The 17998-nt window shown below is 44.9% G+C and overlaps 1 protein-coding gene across 1 annotated transcript in view; it reads left to right on the forward strand.

Annotated features, from left to right (window-relative positions):
* Positions 1-1105: 1105 nt before the first annotated feature.
* The window catches only part of LOC119175649 (prolactin-releasing peptide receptor), an 82322-nt gene continuing 65429 nt past the window's right edge, over positions 1106-17998 (forward strand). The window contains exon 1 of the mRNA XM_037426569.2: positions 1106-1138. The gene's annotated coding sequence lies outside the window, so the exon portion shown is untranslated. The remainder of the gene's footprint in view (positions 1139-17998) is intronic.

Consider the following 17998-nt stretch of genomic DNA (forward strand, 5'->3'; position numbering starts at 1 on the left):
ACGGTAATATTGCTCACTCCACTGCAGAGAAACAAGTGAAGAGGTAAATTATCATTGTGTAGAGAGGCCGTCCACAGGGAACGATCCTGACCCGGAGAATTCCTCGACATCAGTACAGCCTCAAGACTAGATCAAGAAAAGAAAAATGGCCCTGCATAAAATAATGATAAACGCACAAATACTAGGCGAGAGCTATCTGGTACTTAGCCACTCAACCAGCACCGAGAACCACCTAACCAGATCGAACGTGGCTTGCAGACCGTCGCCTGCCACTGGTGCCGCTGGTGCTCCAAAATACCACGTAGTCGGCGTCGAGTACGCGCATTCTATTACTTCGAACCATTATGTGCCTTCTAACAAGCCGCGGACGCGATAATAAAATGTCGTTTTCCCCCTCTAGGATCGTCAGGGGGCAACCTCAGGGGGCAACCTACGAAGAATTTTACAGCCGCAAGTGCTATTATCAGCGCAAATAATATTGCCCATGCTCAAATAAGTGTTCCGTCAGTTTAACATGGTTTTAATACGGCCTAAACTGGAGCACGGTAGCCTCACGGTTCATATTGATGCGTTCGAGGAGGATCGTGTAGAGAGATTTCTATATTCGGGATGTTATCAAAAGGCCATGACAAGGCGTTTTCGGCTCTACCTATTTGAAGTTACGGCTCTCGAAATCATAGCATCCTGCGGTCCTTCTCGAGGCATTCTCTACAAAAACGCCATACATATGGTCAACGCCCGCCTTTGCCCAATGACATTCTAGCAGACAACAGGGATTGCAGAATTGTGCCTACCGGCGCTGTGCAAGAAATTCATCTAATTTAGCAACTTTGCTCGTCCTCAGGTGACGCTTGTAACGGGACATAGCCGAGATGTAGATGGTGCAACAGAATTGACGAGCTACTGTCGTGCACTCCTTCGCGGGCGAGAAGGAATGTAGGCGCCTCGGAGCAAAATCGGAGGAGTGCTTGCTGGAAGGGGACGAAGCGAAGGGTTTGAACCGCATTATTTTGAACCCACTGGGAGAGGAGGGGAGGAGAACGGTGGGTGGGTGCGCATGCGCGCGCCTTCTGACCATCGATTCCGCCGCTGCCGCCGCCGCCACTCCGACCGGCAAGGCGAGCGAAGTGCGGCAAACGTGAGTGATGCCCGTCTTGGCGGAATGTGACACATCTGTTTCGACTCGTTCACTCATGTTTGATTGTAGAGCATACGATATTTTCTATTTACGAAGTGATTGGCGGTACTGTCCCGGTCAGAATATCCGCCAGCGGCCTTTCTAGCTTGGAATGATGCGCTAGGTTCAAACACGTACGCCGGATGGGTGCTTATCATTCTGGCATCTTGACTGAACAGATAACGTTTGCTGACCGAGGCGCATCATTCTTGTCGGAAATCGCTTACTCGAAATGTTTGTGTTTGTGGCTGTGGGTATCTTGGGTTAAATGCGATAAAAATAGGTGATTTTCTACAGAATATCAAAAGTGGCTTTGTACACGCGTTTTAGGTGACGCTTGTTGCTCGTCATTTTGCTTGTTTCTATAGGGCTCGTTTTGTTCAATTCACCTCCACTAATTTAGCAGTTTCGTTTTTACTTCGGTTTAGATCTGTTTAGTGATCTACTGATAGATTTTACCTCTTCAAGATAATAATTATAAAAGCTTGATGTCATTTGGGCACAAAACAATGCAACCATGCACAAAAGTATAGGACAAGTTATTTTTTCGCGGTATAACTTCGTCCACATGTCGGAATTGCAGAATATAAGCTAAGTGTGATAATAACCAAATCAAAATCCTGGTTCTAGCAAGGACTTTAGTTTTTAATGTGTGATACAAAGTAAACTGTACACTGGTCATATAGATAAACCTAGTAAAACATGCCTTTATTGAATATTCGGCCGAGTTTTCTGCCGTCGTTAACATACAGCACTACATCAACGCCTACGTTTAACGGCTAGCTGAAGCAACAGTAGAGCGCTACATGCGAGTGACACATGACTCCTCGGGATGACCGCCAAGGTAAGTCGGTGGAGGGCCGGTTCATGGCGGTAACGGCCAGATGCTGGTGTTCGAAGGATGATAAAAACAGAAAAAAAAAACTGGGAGTCCCTTCAGCTTCGTTTTTCAAGAGTTGAGCGTGATGTCGTGTCTCCGTGCGTACTTCAATCGTGAATGAAATCTTTTCGAACTTGCGTTGCACCCACTACGTGGCCGTAGGGGAAAAGGTTCAGTAACATGTGTGTCTTTCGTAGTGGGTCACCGGCTTTAAACCATGAAATCATTATGATAATTGAATGCATCTGCCACCACTCGATCGCAATGTACGCTTGTACCACACATTATTACGGCAATATTTTATGTTGTATTGTGAAGCATGTTTACAGGACGTGTGTGTTTGTAAATCATGAAAGTTACTTTCACTGCATTTCCAAGCAGAGGAAGTTATTTTCACTGCATTCACACGCACAGGCGTGGCTGTGGGTTAGAACACCAGCTTGCCACGCGAACGACCAGGGTCCCATCCCCACGCAAGAATTTTTATTATTTACTTTATTTGAATCTTTCTCGATTTTCTGGTGATGCACAAGGTGATGATTGTTCGCTCACAACCAACGATGCCGACACCAGAATTTCGGCGTAACGAGCTCTTTAATGTTATCTCGTTATCTCGTTATAAGGCGGCACCATTACGTGACTACCAGTCATAACGATTTGAGCCAGAGAGAATAAATTACGTTGGAGATCAGTCAACGTCTTAGCACTCTTAGAATAATCAATTTACTGGTGTCTGGAATAAAAAAAAATGGGGCAGAACAACTTTGGAAACATCTCGCCGTAAGTGATACATATTTGACTTCAGAAATTCGTAAACAGTGTGCTGGAGAAGCCGACATTTCGACAAGCGGACTTGTCTTTTTCAAGGCTCCAACTGAAAAAGACAACTCTGCTCGTCGAAACGTCGCGTCCTCCAGAATCCACTCCTAGCTGTTCACGAATTTTTCATCGCAAGCTTCTCCGTCTCGCCTTTCTTCTAGACAAATCGCATTTGCCTTTTATACTTCCGAACAGTCATCGAATGCGTGAAATAAGTCCAAGTAATAGAGCTGAAGCTCAACCCTTTTTTAAAGTTGGGCAGCGATTTTCATGTCCCGTTGTTCACGGCTTTCTGATGATACTTTTTCTATATGCACTGTGAAGGGTATTGCAACAAGCCGAAACGTCAATATATCATTCTACAGTTCTATGTCAGAAACGCCAATTATTGACGCCTATTTCCCTCCTTCTGATAGAACTTAAGGAGGTATTGTAGGGTACATGGTAACCCGCCGCGGTGGTCTAGTGGCTAAAGTACTCGGCTGCTGACTTGCAAGTCTCGGGATCAAATCCCGGCTGTGGCGGCTGCATTTCCGATGGAGGCGGAAATGTTGTAGGCCCGTGTTGTCAGATTTAGGTGCACGTTAAAGAACCCCAGGTGGTCGAAATTTCCGGAGCCCTCCACTAAGGCGTCTCTCATAATCATAGGGGGTTTTTGAGACGTTAAACCCCACATATCAATCAATCAATCAATCAATCAATCAATCAATCAATCAATCAATCAATCAATCAATCAACCAATCAATCAATCAATCAATCAATCAATCAATCAAGGCACATGGCATACTAAGCTGTTTTAGCGTAATATGATAGAAACGGCTGCAGGTATTCTCATAAAATTTTACAGGCTCACAAAAAATGCTCCTTGGCATCAAGTGACACCTGTTTTTTATGCCTAGGTTGCTTATTCTTCCTATGGTCCCCTCCCAAAATTTAAAAGGTTTTCACTTACTCAATGTACCTTTTCTCTGCAACTTCCGAAAGGGATGTAACCGCATTCAGCCGTGTTGTTGTAGAGACTCACAAGTTATATCTCAACTAAAAATATATTACATTTTTCATGAAGGTCTTGTGAAAAAAATAAAAATACTGGTTGCACAAAGCCAAGGTTGGTGCGTATTGTTGTGCACTTTTTAAAGCTCTATTTATTTGAAATCAGTATTTTGTTTAGTTCACATTGTTTCTAACTTGTACTTCACGCATACAAAGTTTCATTGAGATTGATGTAATACTTTTTTTGAAAAAAAGGTACATTAAAGCTTAAAAATTTATAAAAAATGCAATTTGAGAAAAACGAAGTTTTACTGTTTACGCGAGAGGGAGCGTGGCGCACATCAGCGCGGCATTTAAACCACTTGGAGCGGCGGTTCATCGTCGGGCTTTCACAGGTTTGTTCCTCAGAGAACAGTGGTTTTTTTGGTGTCGAAATTGCCAATTCGATTTTTCGGGCGATTTACCCTACGATACCCCCTTAAAATATCGTATATTTGTGCTACTTGCGTGTTCAAAACACCAGGTACATTTGGCCATCTATTTTACTCATTCGGTAAGTAATTTTCTACAATCTCGATACCAACAGGCACCATTATCGGCGAGGGGTGTGCGAGAATTCGAAAATTTGGAATAACGAATTTGATAGTGTTCTTTTTGATTTGGTGGAAAGATATTAGAAATGGCGTCTCTCATAATCTTATGGTGCTTTTGGGACGTTAAACGCCACATATCATCAAGATATTCGAAATGCCGAATATCTTTCGAATACTTTTAGAACAACCAGCACCAACGGGAAGAACTCAAACGGTCGGAAGAGGGAAGGAATAGCTTGGAGGCTCTACTGTTGACCGGACAAGGGCTTACGTATACAGTGCCATGAATCGAATATCACTATCGCCATGTGGTGAAGCACAGACCCAATGAACTTAACGAATTACCGTTATTCTGTAAGTCTGTTCTTGCTGGCACAGCATCACATTGGGTGAATAGTGGTGGTGGGGTGGGCAGTGATCCGACTTGACAGCACCTGCGTGGGCTGGTCTTCTGCGCATACCCAGTTGTAATTCGTCATACACTGTTTCATTTATCATCTAAGTTTTATCTCTCATTTATCGTCTAAGTTTATCATCTAAGTAAAAGGTGATCACAAATTATGAACTTGCATACTGAAGTAACTGGAGCAGTTCAACCTTCAGTTAATATCTCGAAGGCTGAGGTCGCTCTTGTTTTCGAGATTACCCCACTTTACATATATGTCTGGTGCTTTTTTGGAGCCGTGAAAGCAATCGTCCACCTGTGGGTGGACGTTAGGCACAGAAGCGGACAAGACACGAGGAACGGGACAAGCGCTGGTCTAACAACGGAAATATTTTATTTGAACAAATTCACCCCCGAAGGGACGCATGCAAGCAGGCGTTTGGTGAGTCACCACGGACCCCAGCCAAAGGGGGCTTTCAACCTCTCCCATGCCTCACCATGCGTGGCTTAGCCGAGTCCAGAGACAAGAAGATTCTGTGGGTTGAGCCGATGCCGGGTGTTTGGACCTCTACGGCCCCCCGGTATAGAGGCAACACGCCCCGCTGACACCAAACACGGTGCAAGAATATTTTGGTGATCGTACGAACGCCGGGACTATGCGCTGCCCGATAATGTTCTGCTTCGGAAAGAACCCGAGATATGGCGCTACGAACTTCGCCCTGGATAATGCGGAGGCTCCCCTCCCCCCGCCTCTCGGTGTAGGAACGCCCCGTGGTGTAGGAAAATAGCGGCGCTCTTTTATCGCTTAAAAGCTCCTTGATTAGTCGCCACAACACCCTTGCCACGCCATCAACCTCCTCTCTTATCACGCCCCTTTCCGCGGCGTCGCTCAGTGCGTGTCGCGTTGTTGATATCGCGCGACAACCCGATTTTCTCAGATTTGGAAACCATCGCCCACGTGCCGGGTGTGCTTTGCGGAATTCGCCAGCAGCCCGCCATGGTCCTTAGTCCAGCGTGTCATCTATCGGTATGCTGCAAACGAGAACATAATTGGGCCCTCCCCGCCAAGCGCTCACTTCGTGTCGTTCGCTCACCTAAATTAGTCTTGCACCGTGTTGCCGGATTGAGGGAGAGGGCACACCTGGGCTGAAGTGTGAATCGGCAGTCACCTTTTGCTGTCTCTCTTGATATCCCGTGTCCTTTCGTCTACTTTAAACCTCATCTCGCCTCTTACATTTACTTCCGTTTTTCCCCCTGGCAGCAAGGGTTAACCTTGTGTGGCTATTCTATTTAGGGTAATCCATATATCATTACGGTAACAGCGTTATGCTGGCGTGGTGCACACTTGTTCGCACGTTCTGCCAAGTCCCCTCATTGGGCTTCGTGGTGGATGGCTGGCGCGCCCCACCACGGTGGTCTAGTGGCTAAGGTACTCGGCTGCTGACCCGCAGGTCGCGGGATCAAATCCCGGCTGCGGCAGCTGCATTTCCGATGGAGGCGGAAATGTTGTAGGCCCGTGTGCTCATATTTGAGGGGACGTTAAAGAACCCCAGGTGGTGGAAATTTCCAGAGCCCTCCACTACGGCGTCTCTCATAATTTTATGATAGTTTCGGGACGTTAAACCCTGCATATCAAATACGGGTCACTGCCACTGCCGATGAAGCCACTTTTTTCGTGGGGCCTTTGAACCCCCTTCTCACCGATAGTACACTCCGGAAAGAGCACGCGTCGACGTAACTTCACTTCTTTGGCCGAAAAACAAACATCTCAAAACTACCATGTCCTCCTCTGCAAACAATCATCTACGAAAGCCACAGCAATCTTGCCTTTCAATGGGGCCAAGGGCCTCAAATAAACCGCCGGAAAGATGGCAAGTGGGGATTTACTCCTTGAACTACAAGACAAGAAACAGTGTGATATACTCTCGCACCTCATGGTGCTTGGGAACATTCTAGTTTCTGCGACCACTCATTGTACCATAAGCACAGTAAACGGCGTGGTATCAGGCGATGAATTCATGACACTGAATTAACAACTACTTCATGGATAGAATGACCAAGGCGTGACGCATGGACAGTGTCAAGGTTCATGAAAGGGAACACGGCGACGCGTGGCCTGCGCACTGCGGCGGCTGCTGGCAGGGCGTTCAAGTGGGAGCAAGAGCAACCACAGTCTCTTTTCGCGTCATCTCGGCGTGAGAAAAACAACCAGTCTTTGCTGATATCAAACAGCAACCCCTTCAAGGCGATTACTGGCTCTCGCGTAATCGCCTCGAAGGGGGAGGGTGTCGCAATCTTGTTGCTGGTTCCATATCAGCAATGAATGGTTGTTTTGCTCGCCACAAGATGACGCGAAAAGAGACTGTGGTTGCTCTCGCTTCCACTTGAACGCGCTGCCAGCAGCCGCCGGAGCGTGCAGGCCACGCGTTCCCGTGTTCTCTTTCATAAAATTTGACAGTATACATCGCATCACAGTCAGACGCAACAACACAAAAATCTCAGCAAAGTACTTCCTACTCACTTTCAGCTCAACCAATAGAGTTTTATACAATAATACTTAGAGCGAAATCTGGGACAGCAATCGTGTACCTATATGAGAATTACGGGAAGTACATGCTTCGGATGGGATTGCGTTAGCTAGCGAACTGTCTACTGATCTTCTACAGTTTCAGTTTCGTTCTTCGTGTAGCGTGGGTTGTGGGGTGCGGTGAAAAGCACTCAAGCAGTGCCTTTGTCATGAAAAGAGGCCGAATACCACGAGGTCTCTTGATTTGCTGCGACATTGAAGCTCTACTGGTTGTATTTTAAAGTTTAATTCCAATCACCATCGCGCATAGATGTAGCATACCATGCCGGTGCAAGATAATGCGTCTAGTTCACGTGTTTTCACAGTCGCTTCTTGCAAAAACTCCTTTAAATGGACTGCAAAATGACGGCGAAGATCCACCGTCACGCTCCTCTGACTCGACATCACAACAAAACGAGAGGTGCGTCGGGGGCAGGCCACTTGGACAGACGCACCTGTCATCGCAACAGACGGCACGTTAACTGTTTCTCACTCAATACTGTACTGTTATTTCTACAAATAGATAATGCGGGCTTAAAAAAACAAGCATGTTTGTTTCCAAGTTTTGTAAAAATGATTTATTATATCTTGAAGCTAAATCTGGAACTCAATGGCAGAGCAATGCATATCCTGGTGGTTAAATTTCCCTGGATTCACTTATACCTCAAGGTCCGCAGATTTTTTTTGTAATAAAGTTTACACACAAAATATAACAGCAAGTTTCACTGAAAGATAACATCATATCACTTTGTTTTACCACCAGCAAACAAGCGTCGTGCATCTCAAGAATATGATCCATCCGAAGAAGATCCGAAGCCTGTACTTCCCATATTTCCCATGGGCGTACAAGCGCCGCTGAAAAAGCCCGCGTAGACACAAGCGTCACATTCCCCTTTAGATAATATTGGATCAAAATCTATGAGATCAACCTCTTTACCCGAGACCCTTGAAACCGGATATGTAAAACTTCCTGTGCGTGCGTACATTCCTGATATGTGACGTTGTTTAAAATGCCAGTGATTTGGACATGGATTCCAGAACTGCCGAGGTATAGCTGGCACTAAGTGTGGCACAACCTGTCATGGTACTGACGAATGCAGACATGATGAGGTTTTTTTGTGAAAATTCCGAAGGTAGCCACCCCGCATACTCCAGAGCGTGGCCAGCCTCTGAAAGAGAAAAGGAAATCATAATCATAAAAGTTAAGGGAAACATAACATTCCGGGAAGCAGGGCAGTGGTTCGTATCATCCTTCGCACTCAAAACATTTTTCGCCGAAGTGGTGCAACCACAACGGCCCTTGGCGTTTGCCCAGACCAAGGTCAGCGTGCCGAGGCTTACGCCACTCGACCTTACCGTAGGGGCAGCCAGTGCTGTCCTGCCCACATCCAACTTGTTCGTGTACGTCACACCAGCCAGGGCAGTGAAGAGGCCAAGAGGGTATCATAGACCTCCGGCTCGGTGGCGACAAAGACTTCGTTGACCGAGGCGAAGTCTAAGGAACGCACAGATCACTCTTCGGCGTCTTCTGCTTCGCTGAATGCTATGGACATTATTTTTAGCCAAACGGCGCAGGAAGCGCCAACGGAGCGGCGACCTTCTGCCAACCGCTCCAAAAGGGACAAAACATCAATTACAGGGTCTGACACAGGCCTTGTGGAATGAGCCGATCTCCATCTTCGTTACACACATCACTCTTTTTCTACCATCATCAACAAAATTATACAATGTAATGCAAGAGGACTACTTAAAAACCTGGATGACGTCTAAGAACCTATTTACATAGGTTCAAATAGACAAAGCTGCGTTAGAAAAAAAAAAAAACCTTAAACGAACCGACTTTCTCCGGCAATACATCACTTTCCGAAGCGACCGCGAAGATGCTGTCGTGCCTTCGGGTGGTGTGGCCATTATAGCCTATAGAAATATAGCATGTCTGCAACTAAATATCCAAACAGCCCTTGAGGCAGTGGCTATTCAAACCTTATTTTTTGATAAACTCATTACCATTTGTTCATTGTATATGTCACTGCATTATCAGCTCTACAAACGCGTTTTGAAATCATTACTATCGGAGCTACAAGAACCATTTTTAATTTTGGGGGATTTTAACGCACAAAATAGCCCGTAGGGCAATTCTGTGGCGATGCGTTAAGTCACCTTATTGAATAGCTTCTGTTTTCTTCCATTGCAGCTCTTTTGAATACGAAAGAGCCAGCGTATTTTATCCTCTTAACCAACTCGTGTATACTCAGCCATAGATTTAAACATCTTATCGCCTACCCTCTTATCAGATAGTATGTCTATCATTCCTTAAGATTCACATGGTAGTGATCACATTTTCATAATACTAAGTATATCACACCGAAATCTACGCCCTACACAGGCGCCAAGATGGAAACTACAAGCAGCCGACTGCGATCGGCACCAAACCCTTACTAACATGACGTGAGCTGCGGTGTGCGCTTTAACCATAAGTGAAGCCGTTGAATACCTTATAGCTGTTCGAATCGATGCTGCTTGGAAATGCATTTATGAAACGAGCAACATAGGTTCCAAATGTCAGGTTCCCTTGTGGAATGAGCGATGTAGAAAAAAAAAACAGAATGAAAGCATGTGGGTTGCTGCGGAACTCCCCAACAGCGAAGAACCTAGATAATTTTGAAAAACGTGAAATCACAAGAAAGGAGGACACACCGGAAGGCTCGAAGGGAGAGCTGGAACAAGTTTCTGACCGGTGTCCCCATGTCTACAGACGAGGGTAATGAACGGAAGAGGATGAACAAAATAAAAGAGTGAGGAACACAATTTCATTGGTAAACACACATAACACCCTGGAAGACCAAGTCGGCTTTTTAAGGAAACGTATACCCAGCGTTAATTAGCACGACCTGTCAAGAGAGGTCGCTACTGCGGTGGCTACGTTGCACAAAGCACTTACCTCGTGGCCCTTGGTCACACGGGTGGGCGTGATTGAGGTGCTGATGCCATACATCTCCGCTATGATTTTATTATGACGAAGTTGCGCTATCCATTCACACTACGCACATTTCACGTTATGGTATAGATTTTAATACTTGTATGTTTTTGACTCGCCTAAGAGCGCGAACATTTAAGGTCGTTATACAGCCACTTATCATAGTCATTGTTCACAGCTCTTGTCCTATGACCTGGCGCTCTTTGGTCATCAAATGGCCCTTGCGCCACAAAACAGCATACATCATAATCATATTCAACAAATTCACATGTACGTAAAACGTAAACGAAACAGAAGCTTACGCTCAATCAATGAAATTATTTGTTGTTCTGATAGGGACACTGATTTTGCCATGTAGTATTTCCTCTCTCGTGTGCGCTGTTCGTGATGGCGCGTGATAATCGAAGTTTGTGCAAATGAAGGCATGCAGCTGCATCCATGGCAATTACCGGCGAGATGAGACGAGATACCAGCCTTCAAGAAGTTATCTAGCTTATGTAGCCTGCTGTGAACACATCTGGCCGTCTGTTTGATGTAGACACTGCCGAATGTGCTGGGTATTCTGAATACGTGTTCTCCTGTAGAAGACGATGTGTATACTTATTAACGAACTTGACAGAGCAGGTACTATTATATGCCCTTGCACCTCTCTTCCGACGTCCCTCCAAGGACTCTTGCAGTAGGCGCCTACGGCTTTGAAACGCAGAGAGGGATGGTTCACAGAAGCAGCCACGAGAATCGTATGCAGTCTTTCCTATGAATACGATCTTGCTTGTTTAAAACGACTTCTATTTTTTTCGTGGACATGCAGCATCCTTAGAAACCGACGAAAAAGCGCTACGGTGAAGCAGAAGCATGCCAATGTGGCTTTTGGACTAGTCGGTTATGTGCGTCAGAACGCGGCATGTAGCTAACAAACACGGATGGGCAAGCGCTTGTCTCGATGCGCGTGTGTTTGCGATATGCCACATTTTGAAAACAGTAGCGCTTTGAGCACTCTAGTACCCCTGTCACACGAGAAAGTTTGTCACTTGCACCCAATGCCATTTGCATTTAATGACTTTAGTTAGCTGTCACTCGGGGGCGTCTAATGTCGTTAAAAATGACTTCAGAAAACGAGTGAGCTAGTCGAACTCATTCTAATGAGTTTTCGTCGCGAAGATGTACTCTCGCCGGACGATGACCGTGAAGAGATTATATATAAAAGGATTAATAAATCATAACAAGTAATATTATGGTTTTATATTTAGGTACTGTTTAATTTATTTGCATGCCATTCAACAGAGCCGTTATAAAAACGTTTTGAATAATCTCGTTCACAGCGACATTCTCAAAAGCGTCACCAGCCATGTCGCCCATGTCAGTCATATGCTCAGTGTTTATGCTTGCCTCGGAGCTGTCAGGTAGCCCACAGCTGACTCGCAGAACCCATGTCTTCCATTTCGTCAACGTAGGTGGATAGCAGCACGCAGCCTGCGTCGAAATAAAGGGTCCGTTGGACAGAAGCACTTTCACTCTGATAAGATTGTGGGAGGACCACTTAGGAGAACGGAGACGCGCCAAACGCAACGCGAAGGTTTACGCTTCATATCCCATCGGCGTGAGAAGTTGCAGCCGCTTTCTCGCACTCCGCCATGTCAGCCGCATTGAACGTTTACCACGTGACCCCAAGAGCGCTAGTGGCTCTAGTCTCGCCTTGACTTCGTATGAGCTACGAGCTTTTCTTTAGATAATTAAAAACTGCATATTAAACTTTCATCCTCAATGTCATTTATGTGGAAACGTTTTATATAACCTTTAGTATACACAATAAATTTTTTACACACACTGAGACCGTTTTTTTTCCAGTCCCGTCTTAGCGACATCACGATTGTAATCATTTACAAATGAAATGAAATATTTCCTTGTAACAGCACACGTCTCCTATTATTATTTGATGCGTCGCATGCCATTAGACTAAAATGACATTAAACTTTCTCGTAAGACAGGCGTATTAGCCGAAAAGGACTAAAATGAGGAATGCCATTGGTCCTTCAGGGGACTTAATGGGCTGCCAAAGATTTTGAATCAACTGCGGGAGAAAGTACTGGGGTTCAACTGTTACCTCCTAGCACTTACTCCTCTTAGTTTAAACGTTGGTCCTCGTATAATGCTCCAGTGGGACGACCAGTTGAGCTGTCTTGGCGAATGAAACAAAAAATGGCGATCCTTCACACTTGTCGGTATATTTCATTGTAAATCATGCATTGAACAACGAGAAAGTTGGGCACGCGCATGCACACACACACACACACACACACACACACAAACACACACAAACACACACACACACACACACACACACACACACACACACACACACACACACACACACACACACACACACACACACACACACACGCGCGCGCGCCTCGTCACGGTGGTCTAGTGGCAAAGGTACTCGGCTGCTGACCCGCAGGTCGCGGGATCGAACCCCGGCTGTGGTGGCTGCATTTTCGATGGAGGCGGAAATGTTGTAGACCCGCGTAATCAGATTTGGGTGCACGTTCAACAACCCCAGGTGGTCGAAATTTCCGGTGCCCTCCACTACGGCGTCGTTCATAATCTAATGGTGGTTTTGGGACGTTAAACCCCCACATATCAATCAATAAACACTCACACACACACGCGCACGTGCGTACGCACACAGCGCTGTGCGAGTTTGATGCCTGGGTGTGTGTGTGTGTGTGCGTGTGAATGTGTCGCGTGTTTGCGCTCAAATAAAAATTTTCACGCGCCAGCCGTTTGCTACGCTCTCATTGTTGCCCCTGCGGTGGGCGTGCGAAACAGAGTAAGCGAAGCGCCAGTGGTGGAGACTGGCAGGATTGACGCTGACAACTCAGGCACGTGCGAGCTGCGCTGGATAAGAGAAGACAAAGTACAGAATTTAGAATATATATATACAGAATATATATATATATATATATATATATATATATATATATATATATATATATATATATATATATAAGGGAGGGAAGTGTATACCTAAGGGCTCGTATTTCCGTGTTTTAACACAATATTAATGAGATATAACAGACAGTAATGCCAAGGAATGTACAGGGGAAGTTATTAGAACCAATGGAATGTAAATAAGAAGAAAGAAAAGTGGATGAAAAAATTACCAGCTGTGAGCAGGAATCGAACCTACGACCTTCGAATAACGCGTTCGATGCTCTAACCACTGAGCTATCACACCACTGAGCTATCCACTTTTTGGTGTTTATATGTGAATTTAGAAGTAGGAGTGACAGTCAGCGCCACATATATATATATATATATATATATATATATATATATATATATATATATATATATATATATATATATATATATATATATATATATGACACTGTGATAACTGAGAGGCATGACCTGGCTCGTTTATTCTATTCCACTACTTTCACTGCCTTCCTACGTCACAGAATTCCCCTCCCCCCAGAGAAAGAATGCGCGAGTCACAATCAACACGACAACAAAAAACAAAAGGTTAAATTGAGGAATGTCAAAATGCGCAGTAGTTCGACTTCAGATGAGAGTTCCTTAACTCGTACAAAGAACTGCACAGCAGAGGGCAGCAATGCGGGGTTATCAAATACAGCTGTGGAGGGCGAGGCTGGCTTTTGCAGTCTGGACGAAATGAGCACGCTTTGAGCGTGGAAACAGCTGAAAACACAGCCAGAATTCTTGCGAGAAATGAACGAGGTTCGAACGCCTTGTAGTATCGACAGTTCCGATTTCATAGGCGTTGCATTCTTCGTCGTGGGTGATACAAACTCCGTGCATGCTGTTCATGGTGATACAAACTCCGTGCATGGTCGTGGCTGACAGGATGCTGCTTGTGTTCCCGCAGAGTACAAGTGGTTGTTTTGTAATTTTTGGGGACTTTCGTATGGTGATGGTACAGATGTTGTGACCGAAGGCGCGGTCTTTTTCCTTGGTACAGAATGTGTGCACGATGATGTGCATTTTTGCAATGTTATTCAAGCAGTACGAGTTGTTTTGACGAAGTTTTATTTCGTCGTTGTCCATGCGGAAGTATACGTTGTGGTTCCTTGGTTTCATCGACTTGCTTGCAGGTCTCGCTGATATTGCTCTGGAAATAGCTTATTACGCATTTTTTACGAGCTTGAACATTGTTTGCTTCGTTATGGTAGTTTTGGAACGTTAAACTCCACATATCAATGAATCAATCGTTTGCTTCGTAAGTTAATGCAGTATTTAGGGGGTAGCTGGTGCACAAAGGCCTTGGTAGGGTGCACGTTGATCGTGGTGTGTCAGGATAGTTAGCAAGTCTGCAGGCTTCTGCGACACAAACCAATGCAAGTGTTTTAGTTGCACTGCAATGTGCGGGGTTTCGTGCATCTCAATTTTCTGTATTTATTAACTGTTCATTGTAGGGGGTTGCCAAAAGGGAACCTATGTCGTCAGAATGGGCACCTGCACTTTCGTTTTCCATGCTGATAGTGGTGCTGTATGCTGAATTCCCATTCCCTCGACTTTGCGGTAGTTGAATGTTGGACGCTTCTGCATAAGACCTTGCTTCAGCAGATTATGATTGCGAATGCATCGGTCCTTGTGAAACTGTTCAGTTGAATATCTTCAATGACTGATATTTCTCTGAACAGTCATGGCCTAGATTGGTTTCATGCGGATTTTCCAGCTGGTCAGCACATTAGGTATCAAGTCCCCGCATTGCTAAATCGTTCATATTTTACTGATTTCATTACATTTACTAAGAATTTGTTTAAAGCATTCTTAATTTAAAACAAAATCGAATATAGCTAAATTCCTTCTGATTCCCCTAATTGTCTCAAATTATGCTTTACCGGAAGGCTATTGATGTTAGTGATGTATAACTGAATCGGACAATGTGTTCAACTTTCGCATATATGTTATTAGCTCGTGTCATTTGCTGTTATATTTTGTTATATTGTAGGATGATAATGTACCAGATGCCATCATTGTACAAATAGCCTGTTCGCTGCAGCCAAATTTGTGAATGAAGCAGGAGCCCCTGTCAGGCCTCGTTGCCTTTTGTTCTTGCCACCTTTCTGTAATGTTACAGAAGAAATAAAGTCTCATTAATAAATGCAACCATCGTGAGAGCCGCGCCGCGAGTTTCATCAGCAATACTGTCATCAGCTGATGCTAAGCCATCTGGGCTACCTATGCGGCCGAAGCATCACGTAATTCAGGTGGTTCTGTAAAGCCCGGAGTCTTAGAATACAGAGAACAGCTATAAAACGTCGATCTCTTTGCATATGACAAAATCGGTAGGCAGGCTTTCTTAGGCAAACGAGCTAGGTGTTTTTCAGTCCGCAGAGGTTCTACTTTGTGTTCGAAGGCGCGTGTTATATTTGTAAAATTCACATAATGGGTCAATCAACGCCTTTCTAGGATGCTGTCTCTCTTGGTAACTGTGCTTGCTGTGTGAAGATGAAAGTACTCCAGCTGACGGCTTACGCTGAAGTCTTCATCATTCTTTAAATCGAGTGACCATTTCTTGTTTGATTTTTTGCAACCATTCGTCATTTTCGAATATGTGTGAGGTAATTCTTGAATGCCTCACCGGAGACGTAGTCGGTAAAGTTGATGACCCTCTCGAGTTCCGTCCAGGATCACCGAACATATCTTTTACGCCCCTTTAGTCAGCAAATACGAATAGTCAGCTGGCACTCGATCGTATCAGCAGCCGATCCAGTGTATAGCAGTGCTGGTGTACGAGTCCACACGCACAAACATGGCAGCGGTGCTTTCAAATCCCAAGCGAGTTTTATTTTTCGTTGCACAAAGTCCAATACAGTGCAATGTTTATGCAAAAATAAGGGATCAGAAAAAAAATTTGTACTTGTGCAGCTTGACTGATCCCCCGTATAGCAGCAGCGACAGTAGGAAACATATCGCTATCAAACTAATATATAAAAATAATATTGTCGACAATGTTGTAGCAAAAAAATAGGGAACAGCCAAATGAATTTACAACAAATAACTGTACATAATAAAAAATAAACATGTACTACTGCTAAAGACATATGGAAAAAAAAACTATTGCTGAAGAAACTACTGCTAAAGTAACTACTGCAAAAAACTACTAAAGAACCATGAGTTGCTCCATACATTCATATAAAGACATACATTTACAAAAAGAGATCCAAAGATCTTATGCAAGATGGCCGGCGAAGTGATCTTATGCAGTGGGGCACCATGCCGGCTTCTTGCCAACAACGTCGCCAGGCTTACGTGGAACACGGCTAAACGCCCATTGGCGATCACAACATGCGTCTGCTGCACAATGGTCGTCGTCGTTGTTCGAGACCCAAATAAAAAATAGGCGGGTGTCCACTGTCCTCGGCGCTGACCCTTCACTTAGTGCCCCGTCGTGGTGGTCTAGTGCCTAAGGTACTCGGCTGCTGACCCGCAGGTCGCGGGTTCGTATCCCGGCTGTGGCGGCTGCCTTTCCGATGGAGGCGGAAATGTATTAGGCCCGTGTGCTCAGATTTGGGTGCACGTTAAAGAACCCCAGGTGGTCGAAATTTTCAGAGCCCTCCACTACGGCGTCTCTCATAATCATATCGTGGTTTTGGGACGTTAAACCCCACATGTCAATCAAATCAATCAATGACCCTTCGCTTAGCAGTTGGGTAAGTTAGTTCTCGTTTTTCTTTTTAGAGGCTGAGAAATTTATTTAGGAATATATCAAAAAATCATTAGAAGCGTAGTTACCTTGTCGCTTTTCATAAAACTCGTAGAGGTTTGTTTTTCTGTTTCTTATGGATATTAATACAAGGTGTTTGTTTGATTCTAAGTATTGTGAGTATCCTGACGCTCGAAAAGCAGCCGTCATTGGAATCGATTGCGTTTCGGTCAGCTAATTTATTTTAATTTGTACAACGGTAGTTTTATGTTATCGGGAATACGCTGGTGCTTCGTTTTAAATCAGCTTTTATATACCAATGTAAGTGAGTCTGTCATACTACATGCTGCTATACCGCAATGCGAACGTACATACAGCCTGTGAATCATGTAACCTTCGGCGCTTCAACGACTTTACAAATCATATGAACTGTGCAGCTTGAAGCTTGAAAATCACACGCCGGCAAATAACTATGAGGCTACCTAGGAAAGCTAAATAACCATGCACAATGTGGGCGTTCACGCAGGTGAGTAGAAATTCACTGCGTTGAATTTGAAGATAGCCTTATTATTGCTAGCATAACTTCTTGCATGTGCTACGACATTCGTCATTTGATGTTGCTATAAAGTCTGGTTCGATAGCATCCCACCGCTGCCACCACTGTTATAAAGTCGGGTTCGATGGCATTGACGTCTGCCACCACTGTTAGGAATTCGCTGTGTCGCAATGGTAGCGGTAGCCAAGAGCGGCGAGCAGTCGAACGGACTTCACTGAAGCCTTCGCCTGGAGGCGGAATAGGGAGGCAATCAGTTTTGAAAACAGCAACAAGAAGGAGCGTTTACTATAGCAGGTTTTTGTTTGTACAGAGCCGGCCAGCACGACCATGTCGGCTGGGGCGAAATTCCCCTAAACACGGGGCTGGCACGGCCTTA

Source organism: Rhipicephalus microplus, chromosome X (assembly GCF_043290135.1).
Source record: "Rhipicephalus microplus isolate Deutch F79 chromosome X, USDA_Rmic, whole genome shotgun sequence".
Classification (NCBI taxonomy): Eukaryota; Metazoa; Arthropoda; class Arachnida; order Ixodida; family Ixodidae; genus Rhipicephalus; species Rhipicephalus microplus.